This window comes from Triticum dicoccoides, chromosome 4A, assembly GCF_002162155.2.
Source record: "Triticum dicoccoides isolate Atlit2015 ecotype Zavitan chromosome 4A, WEW_v2.0, whole genome shotgun sequence".
NCBI lineage: Eukaryota > Viridiplantae > Streptophyta > Magnoliopsida > Poales > Poaceae > Triticum > Triticum dicoccoides.
The window spans coordinates 323,633,105-323,656,561 of NC_041386.1; positions in this window are offsets into that span (position 1 = coordinate 323,633,105).

Genomic DNA, 23,457 nt, shown 5'->3' on the forward strand with positions numbered 1-23,457 from the left:
GTAGTGCAATTGTGTTATGGGTGATTCCAAGTTAATGGAATATTTTAATAGAGCTCCCTAAATATTAGGAGGATATGTTATAAAGAGAATCACCATGTGAATTCGCTCGTTTTAAATGGATCAAAGATCCATGCAATTTATTTAGTTGAGTTTTAAAACGGGTTGCATGATGACATGATGCAATTATGAATGCAATGAACCAGACAAAACACACGACGAAAACCCGGAAACCCTGGAAGGCATCTGAAGCTCCGGCATTGGGGCGTTACAACACTCCACCACTACGAGAGGATCTCGTCCCGAGATCTAGGATGGCACCGGAGGGAAACGGAAGAGGAAGAGAACAGGTAAAACTAAGTTGCTTCTTTGACAAGGAGTGAAACCAAAGAACCTTGAAAAGTTTTACAACTTGAAAGGAATAATACCACGGAGGTGATCAAAGTTGAAAAAACACTCCGTTAGGAACGAGGAACAAGGAAGAACAAATTCTGAGAGCACTCCGTTTGAAAAGTGATATGAAACTTGATAAGATGAGAAGAACTTGAGCAGAGGGCACAACACTCCGATTAAATGGATAAGCACGAAAAAAACACGATCCTGACAAAACAAGAAGATGGGTTGAAGAGAGCAACATCACAATGCCTCTGGAACAAAAGAAAGAATGGAATGGAATGAACAAAGGGAAACAAGATCTTGAGGGAGCACGCTTACAACAAATGCTAGAACGGAGTTGTAGGAAAATCAACAACGAAAAGAATAAGCTTGATATGGTCTTATGGAATACATGTCCAATTATGAGGTGACAACCTGCCACTCATAGGAAAAAGAATTGGATTGATAAGAACAAGGAGACGAGAAACTTATTTCACTGGGAGGATAAATGAAGAACTTGGGTCATTATAAGCACCATAAATAGCAACAATCCTTAGGGAAGGCTTAAGGTGAACTATAATCCAAGATAACTCCAATGACGAGATTGATGGGTTTAAAATACCTCATTCTTAACAACATGTGAGTTATGAAACATGAACTCAAATTATTAAGAATGACATAATGCCATCTCCAATGATACGGAAGAAAGAATTGAACTCCGGATTGCAAGATGAAAAATGCTTGAGCTCCTTAGAAAAAATCTTGATGACCACTTCAAGAAGGAAATAAATCCTTGATGAGCCATCATGTAGAACCTTCATGAAGAACTCTGGTAACAAAAGAATGATCAAATGAAGGAAAGAGAAGTTGAAGACACAAGGTGAAACCTTGTAATGATTTAGAAGGAGCTTCGCGATGAGACAAAGCGGAAAGACTTGGAACTCCGGAAAAGAAAGATGAACAAAAGAACTCAAGAATTTGATGAGCCTCCGAAATAGGAAATTAATCACTTGGATGAAACAAAATAAGAATTATGTTATGCGTATCCTTCATCAATTAAATTGATGATAAACAATGGGTTTGGCACACTACTTATTCCCGTTGCAAAGGATTGAAGAGAGATATAGCATAAACTCAATGAACCACCGGTAGGATTTAACCAACGAATAAATTGATATGATAATGAAGGAATAGAAATCTTGAACAAAGCACTGTAAGAATTGAAAATGAACGAAGAGAAGATAAAAAAACATCGGGAAGAATTAGCAAATAAACGAAGATGCTTGAGAGAATTTAGATACATGAGAACGAAAAGATGACGAACTGATTATAGCTCAGTTGAACGATGCACCGGTAAGATTGGAGAATGATAACTGACAGCTGAGAATAAATAACCCTCAATTGATGGACTCCGGATAACAAACTAAGAAGACTCTTGAATTGCTCCGGATAGGTGAAAAGAATTCTCACAATCGAAAACAGTTATGAGAGGAAAGCATCAAGTTAGAATCATGAATCTCTGAGAGGACGGATAAGATATGGAGGTAAAACTCTTCTTCGGTCTTCAAAAGCTGAGAATGACGACGAGAAACACCACCGAGAATTGTTGAGACACTCCGGAATGATTAAAAGAGGAGAGGTTGAGCCAACGATGAAAAGAATTTGAAAGATCTTGGAGAAAAACATATGACTGATGATGAATCATTCTTACGTCAAACTTGTAAAAGAATTTTACGGATATCTCCGGGAGAATTAGAAGAGTCAGGTAAGATCCTGGGAAAAGACCTGTGGGTTAGGGCCCACTCAAAAGATACACCATAGAACGATTACTCGAAAGAGAGATAGCACCAGTTGGATAAAAAGGCTTGAATGAGATAACATCCTCGAAAGAGCTTGAACGAATACAGAGTGGAAACACGAATCTTTGAGATATCTTTAGCACTCTGGAACAATTGAATAGCGAGAAATGACTGAATATAAGGTGCAACGGCATGAGAAGGCATTTGAAATAAGGAAAAGAATATGATCAAACACCGAAAGCTTGAATTGGCTCCACCGGAGAAGAAAAGAATGGAGAATGATGAACTTGAAGCTCCGTTAGGATCTTCATGAGAATCACTGGATAAGAATATTGACAGAAAAGGATGGAGAGACTTCACAAGAATAAAAGGATACTTGATTAATACATCGGATTCCTTGAAGAAGAAAAAGGGTGGGAGGGCGGGAAAAGCAAAGGCAGCTTGGGACGAATGGAACAAACACCGTTGAGAAGAACTGATAATTGATCTTGCTGATATTGAAATGATCGGATCCACTTGAAGAGAGACACACCGGTTGAAAAGGATTGACATGACAATCTCGATTATCAAGAAGGATTAGTATTCACATAGAAATATGAGAACACCGCTTAGGAAAGGGATGGAATCCACATTTGTCTCTGAAGCAACTCGAATACCACAACTCAAAACAAGACAAAGGATTGGCTTTCAAAATAAGCCAGAACAAACATATGATAGAGATTTCGTCCGAAGTTTTCGTGGTGGGGCCTACACGGGCTCAATCATATAGCACCATCATGTATAAGGCAGTGCACATGACATATGAAGCGTCCCTGAGTCGGCATAGCCAAGGACTCTTTAAGACAGAACGAGACCACTGTAAAACCAACCGTGAATAGGCAGACCACTAGACGTCGAACCCCAATTTCATATCATACATCTGTCGGAAAGATATCCTAAGAGCTACTTGAATTCCCACTTATAAACTCTCAAAATTTTCCGGTTATGCAATCAGGTGTTGGGGATACAGGGGAAGCATAATATCTCACCCAAATCTAGCAAATCCTACATCCAGCTGTATCCATCCTTCAACACATAACCAAGAAACCTTTGGAAATCATTTACCTCAACCTTCGAAAAGCATCCGTTATACGAGTTATGGCAATACTCCCGAACTCCCGCCCCAGTACTGGGTGGCGTCGAGGTTATCTCACCAACAACTGCATAAAAGAGATTTTCGATGTCGGCGAAACTAATCTCAGGTATTCCAGAACTGCAACGATAAAATTGTGACGATAACACCTTGGAGCTCAACACCCCGGGACACTGCCACAACCCCTAAATGTCAGGAGGCACCAAGAACAATGTTCTCGTCACAAAACCATCGGAACGATTCCAAGATACCCGCGTCATCCTAATTTTTTTTAGTGAAACTTGAGAAGAGAAGAGTCAAACTCTACGTCAGGATGCCTCACCAGAGCGACGAAGGGACTGAGGAGTAAAAAGAATTCCTAACTCTCTGATATATATAATCATAAATGACACAAAACATTTTTCTAGACTCAACAATGCCATCGATTCGATCAAGCAGGGGGCTCCTAAGGTCGAGGAAGGCTCTGATTACCAACTTGTAACGCCCTCGATGCGGCTATATCTCCCACGTGTCGAAGCATGACTTAGAGGCATAACCGCATTGAAAGCAATGTCGCAAGTGAGGTAATCTTCACACAACCCATGTAATACATAAGGGAAAGAGATACATAGTTGGCTTACAGTCGCCACTTCACACAATACATGAATAAAGCATTACATCATCCAGATACACACAAGGTCCGACAACGGAACCCAAAATAAAAGAAGACTACCCCAAAATCTACACAGATCCCCGATCGTCCCAACTGGGCTCCACTACTGATCAACTAGAACGAAACAACACGACGAACAAGGTCTTCATCAAGCTCCTCCTTGAGCTCGGTTGCATCACCTGGAATGGCATCATCAACACCTGCAAACTGGTTTTTGGAAGTATCTGTGAGTCACGAGGACTCAGCAATCTCACACCCTCGCGATCAAGACTATTTAAGCTTATAGGTAGGGTAAAAGGTATGAGGTGGAGCTGCAGCAAGCGACTAGCATATATGATGGCTAACATACACAAATGAGAGCGAGAAGAGAAGGTAAAGCACGGTTGAGAAACTATGATCAAGAAGTGATCCTAGAACAACCTACGTCAAGCATTACTCCAACACCGTGTTCACTTCCCGGACTCCGCCGAGAAGAGACCATCACGGTTACACACGCGGTTGATGCATTTTAATTAAGATAAACTTTAGGTTTCTAAATCCGGACATTAACAAATTCCCATCTGCCCATAACCGCGGGCACGGCTTTTGAAAGGTCAAATCCCTGCAGGGGTGTCCCAACTTAGCCCATCACAAGCTCTCACGGTCAACGAAGGATATTCATTCTCCCAAGACAATCCGATCAGACTCGTCATCCAGGTTACAAGACATCCTCGACAATGGTAAAACAAGTCCAGCAACACCGCCCGAATGTGCCGACAAATCCTGATAGGAGCTGCACATATCTCGTTCTCAGGGCACACTCAGATTATCCAAACTTCCGGTAGGCCAGCCCAAAGTTGCCCCTGGTGGCCACCGGCGGCTGACAGGTTGGACCAACACTCAGAGGAGCACTGGCCCGGGGGGTTAAAATAATGATGACCCTTGAGTCTGCAGAACCCAAGGGAAAGAAAAGGCTAGGTGGCAAATGGTAAAACCAAGGTTGGGCATTGCTGGAGGAGTTTTATTCAAGGCGAACTGTCAAGGGGTTCCCATTATAACCCAACCGCGTAAGGAATGCAAAATCCGGGAACATAACACCGATATGAGGGAAACTAGGGCGGCAAGAGTGGAACAAAACACCAGGCATAAGGCCGAGCCTTCCACCCTCTAACAAGTATATAGATGCATTAATTAAAATAAGAGGTATTGTGATATCCCAACAAGTAAACATGTTCCAACAAGGAACAACATCTCCATGTTCCAACAAGGAAGTAACTTCAATCTTCACCTGCAACTAACAACGCTATAAGAGGGGGCTGAGCAAAGCGGTAACATAGCCAAACAACGGTTTGCTAGGACAAGGTGGGTTAGAGGCTTGGCTCAACAATATGGGAGGCATGATAAGCAAGTGGTAGGTATCGCAGCATAGGCATAGCAAAAGAGCTAGCAACTAGCAAGCAAAGATAGAAGTGATTTGGAGGGTATGGTCATCTTTCCTGAAATCCCGTAAGGAAGAAGAACGAGTCCATGAAGAAGACAAACGGACGTAGTCGAACGAATCCTCACAACCCGACATTATCGGAACCAACCCGAAGAAGCAACACCAGAAAGAAGCAAACAACATAGTAAACAACCACCACATAAGCATGGCACGATGCGCAAACAAGTATGATGCATGTCCGGTTTAAATATGCATGGCATGGCAAAGTGCACAAGCAATTCTACAAATTAAGTGGAGCTTCATATGCAACTCCGTTGCATATTGACGAAACACCACATCAATTATTTAGTTCACTCCCGGTTAGGTACTCAACAATATTAAAGGTTGGTTAACATGGCAAGAGGTGAAGCATAACAAAACTATGCCATCTAAACAATTTAAATGGGGCCGGATATAACCAACAAAAAATCCGGTAAATCCCCATATGCATTTAGCAATTTAATGCAAACAACAATTTAAACCAACTTGAAGTTGTTAACATGATCTGGATGACATGTTCAAGATTATGCAATTTTAATGAAAATGTTGATAAGAGCATTATGAAGCATTTGTCACTGTGTTGGAAAGAAAGGGAGTGCCACGGCAACGATAACGGTTCCGGTAAATCGATTGAGATACCAATGCAAAGGAGAAGTATGCGGATGCGTGCAAAAGATGGTGGGGTGATCCTGGTAACCGGGTCCCCACGAGTTAGCGGCAGAAGAGGAGGACCGAGCAAGTGACAACTCGGACACGGTACAAACATAGGGTGCAACTCATACATCGCAAGCAGTCGTTCACGGACATCGTCTCGAGGTTATACCTTCGAAGCGTGCAAGCGGGACAGTTCTTGTTCGTTGCAAAGTAGAGGAAGTAGACGTTCTCGCGACGGCGGTAGTGGTTCTCGCGATCTCGGCGATGGTAGACGTACATGTTTATCGTTGCACAAGTTTCCATAGACGTTCATGTCATCGGTGTCATGGTACTTGGGGTCTTCGGACTTTCCAGTCCCGTTCTTGCAACGGTAGTCGTTCACGTTCGTCTCAAAGAGGTACTTGATGACTCTAGCGTCTTCGGGGCGACGGTAGTTGTACATGGTCCACGAGACGTCGATTGTTCGGGGTCTAACTTGTGGGTCTTGCTGACATGAAGCATTTTTGTGTAGACGAACTTGGCGCATCCGAAGGGTCACAGTTGTCGTCGTGGGAACTTAGTGAATCCGAGGTTTTCAAGGTCGACGGTAGTTGTACATCTCATAGTGGAACTTGACGGATCCGAGGACTCCGGCGTAGTGGTACACACACGTAGATGAACTTGACGGGTCATCGTCATCCTGGTACTTGGCATCCTCTTGGTCTCGACAGAGATGAAACAGAATGCAGCGGTAGACGTACATGGCGTCCAGGGGGCTTCGTGGGTCATCCCGGTACTTGGCGATCTTGATTGGGGCAGCAAAAGGTAATCGAACTTGGCAGACGCAAGTAGCAGCGCGGGGCTGGCAGAGGCGACGGGGTGGACCAGCATCGGACGGCGAGGTGGATGTGCTACTGGTGCCCCATGGAGGCAGCAAGGTCAGGGAGGCGCAGCAGCGAATCAAGGCTCGCGAGCAGAGGAGGAAATCGCGGCGTTGGTCATGGACATCTTGCGGCGACCGGACGCGGGGAGGCACTGCCTCGGGCGACGACGTAGCTCGAGGAGGACATCATGAAGGGAGGTGCATGGCCGGAGGGAGCCGGAGTAGCGGACGGCAAGAGGAACCGAGTGTGCGGGAGGTTTCCTAAACGCGTGCTCGAGCGTGGGATCGAGCAAAGGGAAGGGATCTGGCGCGCTGCTATTGATGGAAAGGGCGCAACGACGGCGAGGAGGCCAACTAGGCTCCAGCGTGGTCCACTTCTCCGGCGAGGGTGGAGCACGGGGTCTGGCGCTGGGTGCACGCAGATGCGAGAGGGAGAGGACCGAAAGCTCGGCGGCGCTCCAGGGAAAGAGATCGAGGGAGAGAAAGAGGAGCCGAGAGTAGGCGGTGGGCACGGGAACGAAGGGATGGGCTAGGGTTACCACGGGGGGTGCGATTGGGCTACAGATGGGCCTCAGAGTCCTCAGCGCAAATGGGCCGGCGTGGCAGAACTAGGCCCAAGAGGCTGGGCTTCTCTCTCTTATTCCCTTTATATTTAATGCATAGCAGAAATAAAGAGAAAAGTATAGAGGGTTTGGGGTTGAAGTAGGGATGGAGGTACATATTTCTGGAAACCATGAAATATGCCCGATTTAAACAAATTAGTTTGGAATTTTTTACAGAATATAAATTTAAACATGTTCGAATTTAATTCAAACTTGTATGAATTTATAACCTAACCAAACTGAAACCAAATGGGCTTAAATTGATAGGATGGCCCTACATAATAGATATGATTTATGGGCACAAGATGAACATTAATGGAGAAAGTAAAATTGCAACTCAATTGCAATTTAACTTAAAGGTCAAAACGGAAGGGTAGGAGGATGAGTCGGGTAAGGGAAGAGTTGAAGTGTAGTGCAATTGTGTTATGGGTGATTCCAAGTTAATGGAATATTTTAATATAGCTCCCTAAATATTAGGAGGATATGTTATAAAGAGAATCACCATGTGAATTCCCTCATTTTAAATGGATCAAAGATCCATGCAATTTATTTAGTTGAATTTTAAAACGGGTTGCATGATGACATGATGCAATGCACATGATGCAATGATGAATGCAATGAACCAGACAAAACACACGACGAAAACCCGGAAACCCTGGAAGCCATCTGAAGCTCTGGCCTTGGGGCGTTACACGAGGTCTGTGTAACCTTAGCTCATGGAGTATACGGTAAGGATTGTGTGTCCTGGGACTGTGTGTCCTTTGGTTTAAATACCAAGCCGCTCCAACTAGACGTACAACTGTCACAATAGTAGGAACTGGTCTACCAAATCACTATCTTCACCGAGCTATTGGTTCTATTTACTCAACCCTTTCATTTCCTCGTCTACATGTTGATGAAATTGATCGTTACTATTTGAATACTTTGACTGAAGACTTCCTCAATTTCCTCAACCCTATTTCTTTCGTCACTTTGTCTTCTGCCCGCTTATCCTGTTTACACGCTACTTGTGCTTTGTGTATGTTTCATCTCATCATGATTAATATGCTACTGTCTTGTTATGCATGCACCTGAGTACTTTATCCGCTGCTTGTATTTCATCACTTAGCAAATTCCTCAAGTAGTATTTACTCAGTGACGAATTTGTTAAAATCGCCTATTCACCCCCCTCTAGTCGATATAACGCACTTTCAATACAAGACAATATTGAGAACAGCTCCTGTTTTCCATCGAGGTTAGTTTCATCGCATTGCTTATATATACTCACTATTCAGGATATCAGTAGCTGGTACCATATAGCCTGGGGCTGATAAGGGATTAATCATTGAATCAGACATCTCACTGAATATATCTGTAACCCATTTATCGGTAGGTTAACTAGGGTCATATTTAATATATCTGTGGCTACATAGCAACATGCATTGTACTGAATGACTAAATATGCAATCCCGGGCTACATAGTAACAAGGAAGAGGGTTACCTTAAAGTTCTGATGATGTCTAGATATACATGTAATAAGATCTTATATAATGGGATGGAGGGAGTGTTATCCTACATCATTTTGCAATTGTTGATTAGCTTCTAATATTAACTTGTTGATTTTAGGTACATATGTCATTGCCAAAGATCCACACTTCGACCCTTTCTGTGTATGGGGCAATGAGATATTCATGAACCAGCATCAAGTGAGGAACTAATAAAGATTGTTATTAAAATGGGTCAAAAGATGTAAATCGAACTATTTGTTTACACTTTATGCAAGACAACAGTGAACTACAGGATGGTAAGTAAGAACTCTGTAGCCTTCTTTTTACTGTCCGTAATGAGTTGTGTTAGATGACAATGTCTGAATCTTTTTTCCTTTGCAGTGGATCCTGAAGCAGTTTAATCAAGATTACCTCTCAAACTACGTGATTGGCGGATGGCCATCACAAGGGGTTGGACTACAGTCGTGCGTGCCTTCTGCATCGAGGAGAGCACAATAGGGCCATTCTGCTTCACCTTGTTCAGCAACCAGAATGTCTCTCACCTCTTTCTTTACCATCTTTAATAGTACAAGTATACAACCCTGGTTCATCATTCTTTATTTGGTGCTTATGTAATTCTTTTCTTTGATGTAATTCTTGAACATATGTACCTATGAATAGAATAATGCATTGGTTGTTTGAACCCGATGGATATAAATAAAGCTATAGCCTACGTTCAAATTCAAATTAGGTGCAGTTTTAAATAGCAGCAATTAAATTTGGGTGAAATTACGCTCTGCAGGTCATTACGTCGCACACGGTATATAAGGCACGGCGTGTGTGATATACATCATAATCTGACACGGTTCATGGAGAGGAAATGTGTGTAACCATGCACACAGTTGCTGTTTGCAAAGCGTGTGTGATGTCAGACAATATCACAAATGGTGCGGGAAAACTAAATGTGTGTGATTTTCGACCTATCGTACATGGTTTACAATCATGAAATATTTGTGATGTGCCTGTCGGATTTCGGGTTCCGGCAAAACCCTTGAGGTTCAAACACTAGGGTGCGCACGAAGATCTCTCCTCCCTCTAGTTCACTCCCTCACCACAATCTCAAGGCTTACCATGTCGAACTCGCAGAACAACGGGACACAAGATTTATACTGGTTCGGGCCACCGATGTGGTGTAATACCCTACTCCAGTGTGGTGTGATGGATTGCCTCTGGGGTTGAGGATGAATAGTTAAAAGGGAATAACATCCTCCTGAGGAGAGGTGTTCTTGTGCTTGGTCAGTTGATGTGGTAGAGGATCATCCCTCTATGAGCCGATCCTTCCAGATCTCTCTCCTTTCCTATGATGGTGGCTAGCCCTATATATAGAGGCCCGGGTCCTCTTCCCAAATATTAGGCGGGTAGGATCCCACAACGGCCAGTTTGAAGGGGGACAGCTAGTACAAGCTATCCTGACAAAAGATGATCTTCGCCTGCCAAAGGCTCTGGTGATGACGCCGTCTTGGGCTCCACGGTGACCTCCCTCCTGCCATCCTGCCGGTCTTGGTCTTGTTGCACCGATATGGAAACCTTCGCTTGATGCCTCGGGACTCCGTGCCTGTGCTTGACTCTTTAGCACCAAAGAGGAAATGAGGACACTGCGCGCTAGCGCCCGCCTAGTGCCCGCCTGGCCTTGATCATCATGGCTTGCATCATAGGAACCTCGCGAGGTGCCCCTTGCCTTGATCTCTCCGCCCTCGTGAGCCATCCTGGTGAGGCCGCCCCCGAGGAGGTCTTTTGTCGTCCCCCTCGCGAGGCTTGGCCCCTCGCGAGGGTCTTGAGTGTTTTCTAGTGAACATGGGCCATACAGGGCCGCTGGTAGAGCCACACCGTGGGCCGCAGGCAGGCAAGTCTGGGGACCCCCATTCCCAGTACGCCGACAGTAGCCCCCGGGCCCAAGGAGTGCTCGGACTTGGCTTCGAGGCGAAGCCAAGGGGCAAGTGTGGAGCGCCGCGGGCCCCAACAACATGCGGCCTTATTTGACGCGTGGCGGTGCACGTGGGCATCTCCGCTTCCCCACGCAGCCTTGATATCCGCCTGGCTAGGCGGCCACCGTGACTTACACAGTTATCCCCCATTGCCGGTGACACGCCCCTCCAACTCTCCTGCCTTTTCGAAACAATAACCTCCTCTTCCAGTCTGTCCTGAGCTTAGCCCTCGTCGTTGCCATGGCGCCCCGGTGAATGGAGAAGGAAAAGAAGAAGTCTTAGTCTTCAATTGGGTCACCCCCGGCCGCTGAACCGCCGTTGGTCGGTCACTGGTGCTCAACCAGGAAGCCATGGACAAGGTTCTCCGCACTCGCCACTGACTCCAACGAATGGGGGAGGACAGCGGCCTTGCTCGCATCTCGCACCTCCGTCGATAGGACAACCATCGAGGTTCCATTCTTCATCCACGCCTTGTGGGCCGGCCTGGTTCCTCCTTTCTGTGCCTTCCTCAACGTCGTGCTCTCCCACTATCAGATCCACATGTTGCACCTGGATCCCCAATCATTCTCCGTTCTTGCCTTCTTTGCATTCGTCTGCGAGGCCATGGTGGGCATTCCCCCTTCCGTGGCCCTACTGCGCCATTTCTTCTCGCTGCACCTGACCGATCCTCGACAATGCTCGGGATGCGTGAGCTTCCAGGCCATGGCTATAACGACTGGCTCGGGGGTTGACTTTGAGCTCCCACCATCTACGAGCGGGTTTCGGACATGGTGGGTGTTCGTGGACGTCGGTGTGCTTAGCCCCTTGCTCTCGTCCCCTTCGGCGCCCGCCATTCCTAGCTTTGGCTGGGGCCATGAGAAGATCGTGGACCCCCGCCTTGCCTTCGTCTGGCTCCGGTTAAAAAGGCTGAAAGATCTTGGTGTGACTGCGCCCATGGTGATGAAGGAGTTCCTCTGACGCCGCGTCGCCCCTCTCTAGCGCCATTCCCGGCTGATGTGGGCCATGTCCAGCAGCCAGGATCGCATGAGGCCTCAGGAGGCGGGGCTTCCACTCGAGGCTTCTGTACTGCTACTCGAACAAGGTGGAGTTCGCAGGGAAGATACCCCCTTCGATGAATGGGGGCTGCGTCTAGTTGGCCTTGAAGGGCTCCGCGAGAACCCTCTCTCCGTGGTTCCCCTCCCTGCCGCCAGCGCCGAGCTTTCCCCAAGAGTGGATGCAGGGGGCGAGCTCCTTTGGAGGCCGGAGGCGTGGGCGTTGAGGCGTCGACACCGCTCAAGGCTCCCGAGGTGCCATCCCCGGGAGCCTGTGACTCTTGCCTTGGGGCCACGGCTGAGGGGGCGACGCAATCCGCTGCTCCTGAGGCCGATGCTTCCGAGTTCTTAGAGGGCCATCATGTGGTGGTGCCTGAGGGCTCTCCTCAGCCCAGCACTCCCAAGGTCGCCTCCTCTGGAGCCTCACCAACAACGCCCCGCGCTGGCTGCCGCATCCAATGCTGCAGCTAGCTCCGTCTAGACTTTGAGGCGCCTTCCGTCGTTGAAGCAAAGGAAGTATATCGCCATAGATGAGTGAGTACCTTATCTTTGTGATTTCTCGAGTGCTACTTCCCCTCCTGATAGTGGCTCCTCAGGGTCCCTTTTGATAAGGCCATCCTGCCTCGAATCCCCCGTTGGTCTTGAGCACCCCAAGCCATCATGCCGCAGCCGACGCGAGGTCAACTAGAGAGGCAAACACGTTAGCTTGGCGCCTTGAGCCCGCGACTTCACCGTCTCTCCTTCGTGGCCTCGCCTGGAGCGCGACAAGTGTGCCAAGGGCTCCTCCTCTGGTTATGGATGGTTCCTGGATGACTTCGATCCTGGCTTCTTCTTCGAGCAGCAGGCCTCAAGCCATTCGGGTCCCTGCTGAAGCCCGGACGGCGACCCGGGAGGTGCCAGCCCCTAGCCCCCTGCTGGAGGGGCACGAGCTGCTTCGGATCCTGTCGGCCGCCCCCGCTGCGGGGGACGGACCCGGTTGCGTGCTTAAGCTTGCGCACAGGCAGAGTGTCGTCCGCCATGAGATCTTTCAGAAGGCAATGGGCGCGATGAGCCTACTCGGCGGAGAACTCGCGGATGTCGACGTTCCTCTTGAAGCCGAAGGCCTTCGGCTAGTGGAGGAGCGGCATCGCCCGAAGGTGGATGTCAACCTCGGGCGCCTCCAGCGCGAGCATGCCGATGCGAAGGCCGAGGCATCCCTGGCAACATCGCAAGAGGCCAACGCCCGGGCCTTGGAGGAGGCCAGGGAGGCGGACAACCGCCGCGCGGTTGCCGAGGAGCGCGGGTGGGAGCTCCAGGCCTTGAACGCCTCCCTGGAGCAGCGAGTGGAGGTGCGCAGAGTTGCCCTGGCATCGATTAAGGGCGCCTGTCCGACGAGGAGGAGATCTTGAGGCGCGTGGAAGCACTGTTGTTGGAGGCCATGGAGCGTAGCCTTGAGCTCCAGCGGTTGGAGACGAGGGAGCGCCCAGTCACCCAAGCAGAGGATGTTGTCGGCGCGCGCAAGGCCAGGGCCCAAGAGGAGGTTGACCGCTGGGTGGTCATGGATCGCGCAGATCTTGCCGGCCGGTACGACCTGAAGCTAAAGCTCGTGGAAGCTGAAGGTGTGGGCAGGACCGCTGCCCTCAGGTCAGGGTTGGTTGAGGCGGAACAACGCGAGAAAGCCGCCGCAGCTGCCCTGGTCTCGGTGCAGGCCGAGCTGGCTTCCGCCTGTGCCGAGCTGCTCTATCTTCAACAACGAGTTGTCAGCGCCGAGTCCTTCAAGCAGCAGAGTAGGGAGAAGGTACTTTGCCGGCAGACGCTACTGCGCGAGCACGCTCCCATGCTTCGGGACCTCAGGACGAAGGCCAACCGGCCGCTTGGTACCATCTGCGATGAGCACGCCCCTCATCCCCACGCCGAGGATTACGCCAGCCATCTTTGCTTCTTTGCTGATGTGGTGGCGCACATGGAGAGCCATACTGAGAGGGCTCGCAAGCTCGTCGACGAAAAGAGACAAGGCCTTCTCGGGCGTGCATTCTCCCGCGTCTTCAGCCATCTCCTGAACACCAATCCTGACTTTGATTTTGCCGCCGCCATTACCCCAGTGCCCGCGGTCGTCCGGGGCAACCTCGCGCACTGGGTGGATGACAACGTGGACGCTCTGGTTAGGGCCTTTGCTTCTGAGGATGACGCGGTGGTGGTCGCGGCGGATGAGGGCGACGTGGTTGATGGCAGTGCGACTGATGGTGGTGTGGCCGATGGCGGTGCGATTGATGGCGGTGGAGATAGCGACAGCGACGGCGCCAGCAGCCTGTCCGGGAGTGATTTGGGGGACGAGGCAAGCGATATGTCCGGCTGAGCCCTTGCTCCTGTATTTTGAACCTGCACGCAAAAGCTTGGGTACGACCCCTGACGATGTAAGAGCATTTTGAAGAGGGGAAGCCCCTCATGTAAATAGACTACCACTTCATTCCTTAGGCTAGGCTTAAAGTGTGCCTTTCGGTGCTCACGACTCCCCCTGCGGGCTCGATGCCGTAACTTACTTTGCTTTAGCCGGGCTTCAAACTGGTTCGGCGGTTGTGAACGTGCTTTCCTTCTGAGGGGAGCCCCTCACAAGCTCGCGAGGTTTTGGTTTCTTGAGAGGGCCTTGCGAGGAGCGAGCACCATTAATGGCAAGATGCGCGCGTAGTTCGTGTGCGCCGCTACCAGCCCCTGCTGGCGAGGTTTTCGAAAGAGGGGAAGACAGCGGACGTAAATCACAAACAAAACACGAATCCAGATACTCATGAAATCAACACGAACAAGAAAGGATGCCCCCCGCGATTGCCAATGGAAATGCAATTTCAAATTCAAGATCAAAAGCTGCAAGTCTGAGATACAAAAAAGAGGTCAAAAGCAAATGGCTGCGTTCGACACCTAGCTAGTCTTCTTGTCTTCGGGTCTTCGAGTCTTCTCACCAGCGCGGAGCTAAGTGCTTTCACATGCCGTGAGCATAGTCATTGGGGGACAGTGTCGACGGCCAGCGCGGAGCATGGTGCTTCCACTAGGACGTGGGCGGGAGCCCCCGAGGCCCGAGGGCGGCACTCCGAAGACTCCGGGGCATGTACAGCCCCACTCATTATTACGTGAGAGTGTCACGAGCGGAGACCTTCACGGGCATGAGCCTTGCTTCATATCGCCAGGCGAGGGTCCCGCCTTGCGCCACCCTCGACCATCGTTGGGGCGTCCGGAAACCAGGACGATGCCAGGGGGCAAAGGGGATGCTAGCGGCGCCCTCGGCGGCCACGGGCCCTCTACCGGGGGGAAGGCTCGCCAGTGCCTCCCCGGCAGAGGACCTACCTCCGGGCGACGCCTTGCTCCACACGATGCAGGGAGGGGCCTTGCTCCTGGCCCCTCCCCCGCAGCCCCCAATGCGCTTCTCCTGGTGGAAGGGGGCCGCCGCGCTGGGGCCGTCGTCCACCGCTGCGACCTGATTCACTTGCGACCCATGGTTAGTGTAAGCTTGCTCCTAAGAGATCAGTGGTACCCTATAGCTGTTGTCGCCGGTGTGGTCAGCGAGGCTCCCGGGTGGCTCCTGGAAGGCTTCAGCTTCCAGCGTCTCCTCTTCCCAGCCCGGCTCAAGGAATGAACCGGGGTCATCTTCCTGTGTGTACTTCTGGTCCATCATGCGCGTCACATAGGCCTCTGGGGCCATCGCCCCGGAAACCTCGCCGAGGTGCCCCACGCTCCAGGTTGCTTGGCTCGACGTGCCAGGATGGTGGGGCAGCATCCCGCCGGAACTATGGGTGGCGATGCTTACGCCAGCGCCCACTGGGGGAGGCACAGGTGTGCTTGGGTGCCCAGCGTCGTTGGTTGCGCTGATGCCGACAAAACTTCTTGGTGCGCCCGGGGGCGCGCGGGTGCGACGAGGCCCGCCGTGTGATCCGGCCGCAGCCTGAGGCGTAAGCAAGGAGCTGAAAGGCGACGCACCCCTGGTTGCGGCGTCCAACAGCTCGGCAACAATCTCTAGCAATGCATCCCGGTCGGTCTCCTTCAATCGGCATCGCAGCAGCTCCTGCGCCACTGTGAGCGCGGCCCTCATGTTTGCTTGTTCCCATCGGGAGTGCAGCGCCGTCGCCGCGGTGTAGCTTGAGGCCCTTGTGGCGGCCCGCGCGCGCCGCTAGGTAAGGGTGGAAGGCGTTCGAACACACCGCCCGCGCCCCTCGGCGCTTGGCAGTGCGTGTGCCACCTGGAGCGCAGAGTTGAGGTCTTCTTGGGCGAACGACGCTGCCCTGGCTGGCCAGGCTGCCTAGTGATCGGCGTCAGCCCTCGGGTCGCCGGACATCAGCGCTGCAGAGTGTTGGCGGGTCTGCTAATGGAAGAGAGGCTTCGACGCACCCCTACCTGGCGCACCAAATGTCGGATTTTGGGTTCCGGCAAAACCCTTGAGGTTCGAACACTGGGGTGCGCACGAAGATCTCTCCTCCCTCTAGTTCACGCCCTCACCGCAATCTCAAGGCTTAGCGCATCGAACTCGCAGAACAAAGGGACACAAGATTTATACTGGTTCGGGCCACCGATGTGGTGTAATACCCTACTCCAGTGTGGTGTGGTGGATTGCCTCTAGGGCTGAGGATGAATAGTTACAAGAGAAGAACAGCCTCCTGAGGAGAGGTGTTCTTGTGCTTGGCCAGTTGATGCGGTAGAGGATCGTCCCACTATGAGCCGATCCTTCCAGATCTCTCTCCTTTCCTTTGATGATGGCTAGCCCTATATATAGAGGCCCGGGTCCTCTTCCCAAGTATTAGGTGGGAAGGGATCACACAACGGCCAGTTTGAAGGGGGACAGCTAATACAAGCTATCCTGACAAAAGATGGTCTTCGCCTGCCAAAGGCTCTGGTGATGGCGCCGTCTTGGGCTCCACGGTGACCTCCGTCCTGCCGTCCTGCTGGTCTTGGTCTTATTGCACCAATATGTAAACCTTTGCTTGATGCCTCGGGACTCCGCGCCTGCGCTTGCCTCTTTAGCACCAAAGAGGAAATGAGCACACTGCGTGCGTTGGCGCCCGCCTTGTGCCCGCCTGGCCTTGGTCGTCATGGCTTGCGTCATAGGAACCTCGCGAGGTGCCCCTTGCCTTGATCTCTCCGCCCCATGGTCTTCGCCTGCCAAAGGCTCTAGTGATGACGCCGTCTTGGACTCCACGGTGACCTTCGTCCTGCCGTACTGCTAGTCTTGGTCTTGTTGCACCTATATGGAGACCTTTGCTTGATGCATCGGGACTCCGAGCCTGCGCTTACCTCTTTAGCACCAAAGAGGAAATGAGGACACTGCGCGCGCTGGCGCCCACCTGGTGCCGGCCCGGCCTCGGTCGTCATGGCTTGCATCATAGGAACCTCGCGAGGCGCCCCTTACCTTGATCTCTCCGCCCCTTGCGAGCCAGCCTGGTGAGGCCGCCCCCGAGGAAATCTTGTGTCGTCCCCCTTGCGAGGCTTGGCCCCTCGCGAGGGTCTTGAGTGTTTGTTGGTGAAGATGGGCCATACAGGGCCGCTGGTGGAGCCACGCCATGGGCCGCAGGCAGGCAAGTCTGGGGACCCCCGTTCCTAGGAAGCCGACAGTGCCGGGCATCGTAAACATAGAGCCAGTTTGGTACGTGCCTGGAATGTGCCTAGACGACGCCGAGTTTTAGGTAAAACTACAGAAGTCCGACTACGATGGTAATGCCAGCACACATGAATAGCAAGGACAGAGCGTTTGGGATATTAGATATATCCCAAACAGTTGTGTGAAGAATCGCGCTTGGGATATTGATACGTCTCCATCATTGCTAGCCTCTTCGGTACTGTGCATTGCCCTTTCTCACCTCGAGAGTTGGTGCAAACTTCGCCGGTGCATCCAAACCCCGTTATACGATACGCTCTGTCACACATAAGCCTCCTTATATCTTCCTCAAAACAGCCACCATACCTACCTATTATGGCATTTCCATAGCCATTCCGAGATATATTGTCATGCAACTTCCATCATCATCATATACATGACCTGAGCATTTATTGTCATATTGCTTTGCATGATCATAAGATAGCTAGCATGATGTTTTCATGGCTTGTCCATTTTTTGATGTCATTGCTACGCTAGATCATTGCGCATCCCAGTACACCCGCCGGAGGCATTCATATAGAGTCATACTTTGTTCAAACATCGAGTTGTAATATTGAGTTGTAAGTAAATAAAAGTGTGATGATCATCATTATTAGACCATTGCCCCAATGAGGAAAGGATGATGGAGACTATGATTCCCCCACAAATCAGGATGAAACTCCGGACTTCAAATAAAAAGGCCAAAGAAGCCCAAATAAAAAAAGGCCAAAGAAGCCCACCAAAACAAAAAAATGAGAGAAAAAGAGAAGGGGCAATGTTACTATCCTTTTACCACACTTGTGCTTCAGAGTAGCACCATGTTCTTCATATAGAGAGTCTCTTGAGTTATCACTTTCATATACTAGTGGGCATTTTCATTATAGAACTTGGCTTTTATATTCCGATGATGGGCTTCCTCAAATGCCCGAAGTCTTCATGAGCAAGCAAGTTGGATGCACACCCACTTAGTTTCCAGTTTGAGCTTTCATACACTTATAGCTCTTAGTGCATCTGTTGCATGGAAATCCCTACTCCTCACATTGACATCAATTGATGGGCATCTCCATAACCCGTTGATTAGTCGCGTCGTGTGAGACTTCCTCCTTTTTTGTCTTCTCCACACAACCTCCACCATCATATTATATTCCACCTATAGTGCTATGTCCATGGCTCACGCTCATGTATTGTGTGAAAGTTGAAAAGGTTTGAGAACGTCAAAAGTATGAAACAATTGCTTGGCTTGTCATCGGGGTTGTGCATGATTTGAATATTTTGTGTGGTGAAGATGGAGTACAGCCAGACCATATGATTTTGTAGGGATAACTTTCTTTGGCCATGTTATTTTGAAAAGACATGATTGCTTTATTAGTATGCTTGAAGTATTATTGTCTTAATGCCAAATGATAGACTATTGCTTTAAATCACTCTTGTCTTAATATTCATGCCATGATTAGATTACATGATCAATATTATGCTAGGTAGCATTCCATATCAAAAAATATCTTTTTTTTCTCATTTACCTACTCGAGGACGAGAAGGAATTAAGCTTGGGGATGATGATACGTCTTCGTCATATCTATAATTTTTTATTGTTCCATGCCAATATTATACAACTTTCATATACTTTTGGCAACTTTTTATACTATTTTTGGGACTAACATATTGATCCAGTGCCCAGTGCCAGTTCCTGTTTGTTGCATGTTTTTTTCTGCAGAAAATCCATATCAAACGGAGTCCAAACGGGATAAAAACTGACAGAGATTTTTTTGGAATATATGTGAATTTTGGGAAGTGGAATCAACGCGAGACGATGCCCGAGGGGGCCACGAGGCAGGGGAGCGCGCCCCAGGGGGGCAGGCGCGCCCCTGACCCTCATGGACACCCGTAAGGCAGTTGGTGCCCTTCTTTCGCCGCAAGAAAGCTAATATCCGGATAAAAATCTTGTTCAAATTTCAATCAAATCAGACTTACGGATCTCCGGGAATATAAGAAACGGTGAAAGGCCAGAATCTGAAAGGGCAGAAACAGAGAGAGACAGAGAGGCAGATCCAATCTCGGAGGGGCTCTCGCCCCTCCGCCGCCATGGAGGCCATGGACCAGAGGGGAAACCCTTCTCCCATCTAGGTAGAAGGTCAAGGAAGAAGAAGAAGAAGGGGTCTCTCTCCCCCTCTCTCCCGGTGGCGCCGGAACGCCGCCGGGGCCATCATCGTGTAACGGCGATCTACACCAACACCTCTGTCATCTTCGCCAACATCTTCATCACCTTCCCCCATCTATCTACAGCGGTCCACTCTCCCGCAACCCGCCATACCCTCTACTTGAACATGGTGCTTTATGCTTCATATTATTATCCAATGATGTGTTGCCACCCTATGATGTCTGAGTAGATTTTCGTTGTCCTATCGGTAATTGGTGAATTGCTATGATTGGTTTAATTTGCTTGTGGTTATGTTGTTGTCCTTTGGTGCCCATCATATGAGCGCGCGCGTGGATCACACCATAGGGCTAGTTGTATGTTGATAGGACTATGTATTGGAGGGCAAGAGTGACAGAAGCTTCAACCTTGCATAGAAATTGATGCATACGGGATTGAAGGGGGACCAATATATCATAATGCTATGGTTGGGTTTTACCTTAATGAACATCATACCAACTTTGGGTGTCCTCTTTCCAATTTCTGCCATTTCACAACATTCAATTCTGCAAAACAAAAACAAAGTATATAAATTAGTGGACTGCAATCTTCTCGGTTCCGGTAGCAAGGATGGTACAACATGTCAAGACATATCTGTATATTCATGTCAGGATGGTACACCAATTCATATATAAAAGATAAATTACTCACACTCACTCTGAATATGATGATTCAATATGCCATCTAGTTTACATAGGAAAAATGATGGATCCAGAGTTTATCCAGAGTTTTGTGCAGCTGCCAAACGCACATGCCAATTAAGCATGTCCCCCAAATACTATTATGCAGTCTCACAGTAATCTGCAGTATACTATGATAAATTAATGGACTGCAATCTTTGCCATTGTTGCAAACTCATAGAACTACACATAATTTAACTTGTTTTGGTGCAGCGATGATATTGATGCAAAGTCATAGAACTACACATATTATCAGTTAATTCTGAAACGAAACTAACCCAAACCGTGCTAACTCTGAACCCCAACTGCACGCATCAAACTGATGTGAAGGAAGAGGAAAGGCGACCTGGGAAATCAGACATGGTGGTCAGGGTGGCGCTCCTCCGTGGACCGCGGCGGCAAGTCGCTGCTTGCCGGTGCACGACGACGCTGTTCTGGTTGCCCGGCGACTTGGCGGAGCTGGTTCCCGCGGGGGCTCGGTGGCGCTGATTACCACCGCGGCGAGGCGGAGCGCTTCACTGGGGCGGCGGCGGCGCGACCCTGCGGGTCCTCCTCGGCGGCGGCGCGGCCCTGTCTGTCCTCTGCGGCGGCAACGCTCGGCGCCAATCTCCCCTTTTCCCCGCCACAAATTGGTTCCGAGCGGGCAGACCACCACGATTTGGTCCAAGCCTGTGTAGTTTATCGCTTGGGAATATATTATTTCCTTGGATCACTGTGGAACATTGGATGGAGATTGGAGGGCGGATGGGAGGCCGCATGTTGCAGCGTGACATGCTGTAGGCATGTCACCTGATCCCAGTCCGAGAGGAACGGGGAGGAGGTTGCGTGCGGGATTGGACTTTGTTTTGTTTTTGTCCCAACGTTCTGTTTTGTTTTTGTCCCGGCGATCTGTTTTGTCTTCCACGCTGTGATGACGTGGTTATCGCGGGAGGCGCCTTTGAAGCGCAGCTGAATGGTTTTAATGTTTTTGCAGTTTAATTTAAACTGCAAAAACGTCCTATATTATGGGACAGAGGGAGTACTTTTTTTTATTAAACTAGATGATATCCCGCACGTTGTTGCGGGACTTGGTAGGAAGACAACAACGCATGGATTTTTTTTGGTTTTCACAATGTATAATAACCGGATATATAACTATTGACATGTTTTGTTTTCATTAGATATTGGTAAGCTACAAATCAACCATGTTAGATACATATACTGACCACAAAGTGGGTAAATATGTGCATGCGGTATTTAGAGTATATCTATATATCATCATGGCAGTTCTTGTCGCTATGTTAATTCACTAATTGTACTTTCATGAATGTTAGGGTTAGCTTCACCAATCTTGGACATCATTTCCATAATATTTTTTAAATCAAGAATAAAGTAACCCGTTTATTTGTAAAAGAATGCAGAAATTCTTATAAATTTAAAGATACAGTACTGAAGTAGCATTTTCAGTTATAGTATCTTTTTGCGAATCAGTTCGAGTACTTCTTATTTCCACATTTTTCTATTGCCCTTAATAAAAACCCCAGACAAATTTATAATATAAAGATAAGATTGTAATTTTATATATAGAATTGTGAAAAAATGTCATGTACTTGTGTGTTGTGCCTTCTCCCGCGTACTGGAGACGCCGTAGCCGGCAGCGTGTCCCACTTAGCGGCACCACAAGGGAGGCTCCCGTTACCGGTGATGGTGTACTCGATGGCGTGTCATGCGTAGCAGCACGACGGAGGCGGCCACCATGTTGCAGAGAAGGCGACACGACGTCTCCCAGCAGACATTATGGAAGGGAACTTGACATATTGTTTCAATACTTTAATTAAAACTACAATCTGAAATCTAGCTCCGTGAGGTGAATAAATCAGCAAAAAAACAGTAGCAGAAAGAATAGGAAACCTGGTCCTTACATAGATAGAACAACATGCGGCTTCAGACCTGCCATCAAGGAGTTGAGTATGCCCCAACAATTGCGTCAAACCTGGTCCTTGCATATATAGAACAACAGGCGGCTTCAGTAGCAGAAAGAATAGGAAACCTGGTCCTTACATGCACGAGCAGAAGTACGCCCCAACAATTGCGTCAGACCAATGCATGTTCAGACCTGCCATCAAGGAGTTGAACATATAAATTTCATGGATGCCCACGGCACGTCTTGGCAATATTTTCAGCTTGGGGGTCTGGAGGGGGCACTTGATTGAAACGAGAGCGACCTGGTTGATCTAAGATGTGCTGTTGTACAAAGCATCAACAGACCTCAATTGTTTTGGACGTGCAAGCTGTAGCATTGGCCTGCAACCTATCCTTGTAGTAGGCCATGGTGGAAGTGCACGTAGGAAACTGAAAAGATGAACCGAAAAGGAAACCAATCGATGAAAACGGATGGGTTAATGCCTCAGTCAGTTTCACATGCATGTATGGCTGTATTTGTGATCGGAAGGACGCGGCCATTGGTGACGGAACATAAGACGATCAGCGCGAGTAAATGCGATGTATTTACGTATGGATTGGCGAGTTGATTCACCGAACTTAAAGTATAGAAGGTGTTGTTGCAAGGCTATCTGTACACTGGTTAAAATATTAACAAATTAATGGTCTAGGAGCATTCATGAAGTGGACCACAATCGGCTCGTGAGAGACGGAGAGATAGTCAGGGAGAGGTAATTGCCAGGGTGAGATTGTAATCTGTAACTGAAGTGGTGACATGGCAATGTGCTGATGTGGACAATCTGTATATTGAAAGAATGCCTTGTAGTGGGGATGAACTTCTTAAGAATGTAAGATTAAATAGTACACTTTTCATTAATAGCTGGATAAAACACCACATATTGAGTGTTTTTCTACTTTTACATGTCCAAGCCGATAAGTCATATTTTTTAGGATGGTTTTGTCCTCAATCATTTCAAGTACTGGTTGAGCTAGTTCGATCGTGATCGCCGCCTACCCGTGTAGCCTGCCCGGTGGCGCCGCGTCACCGTGACTCCT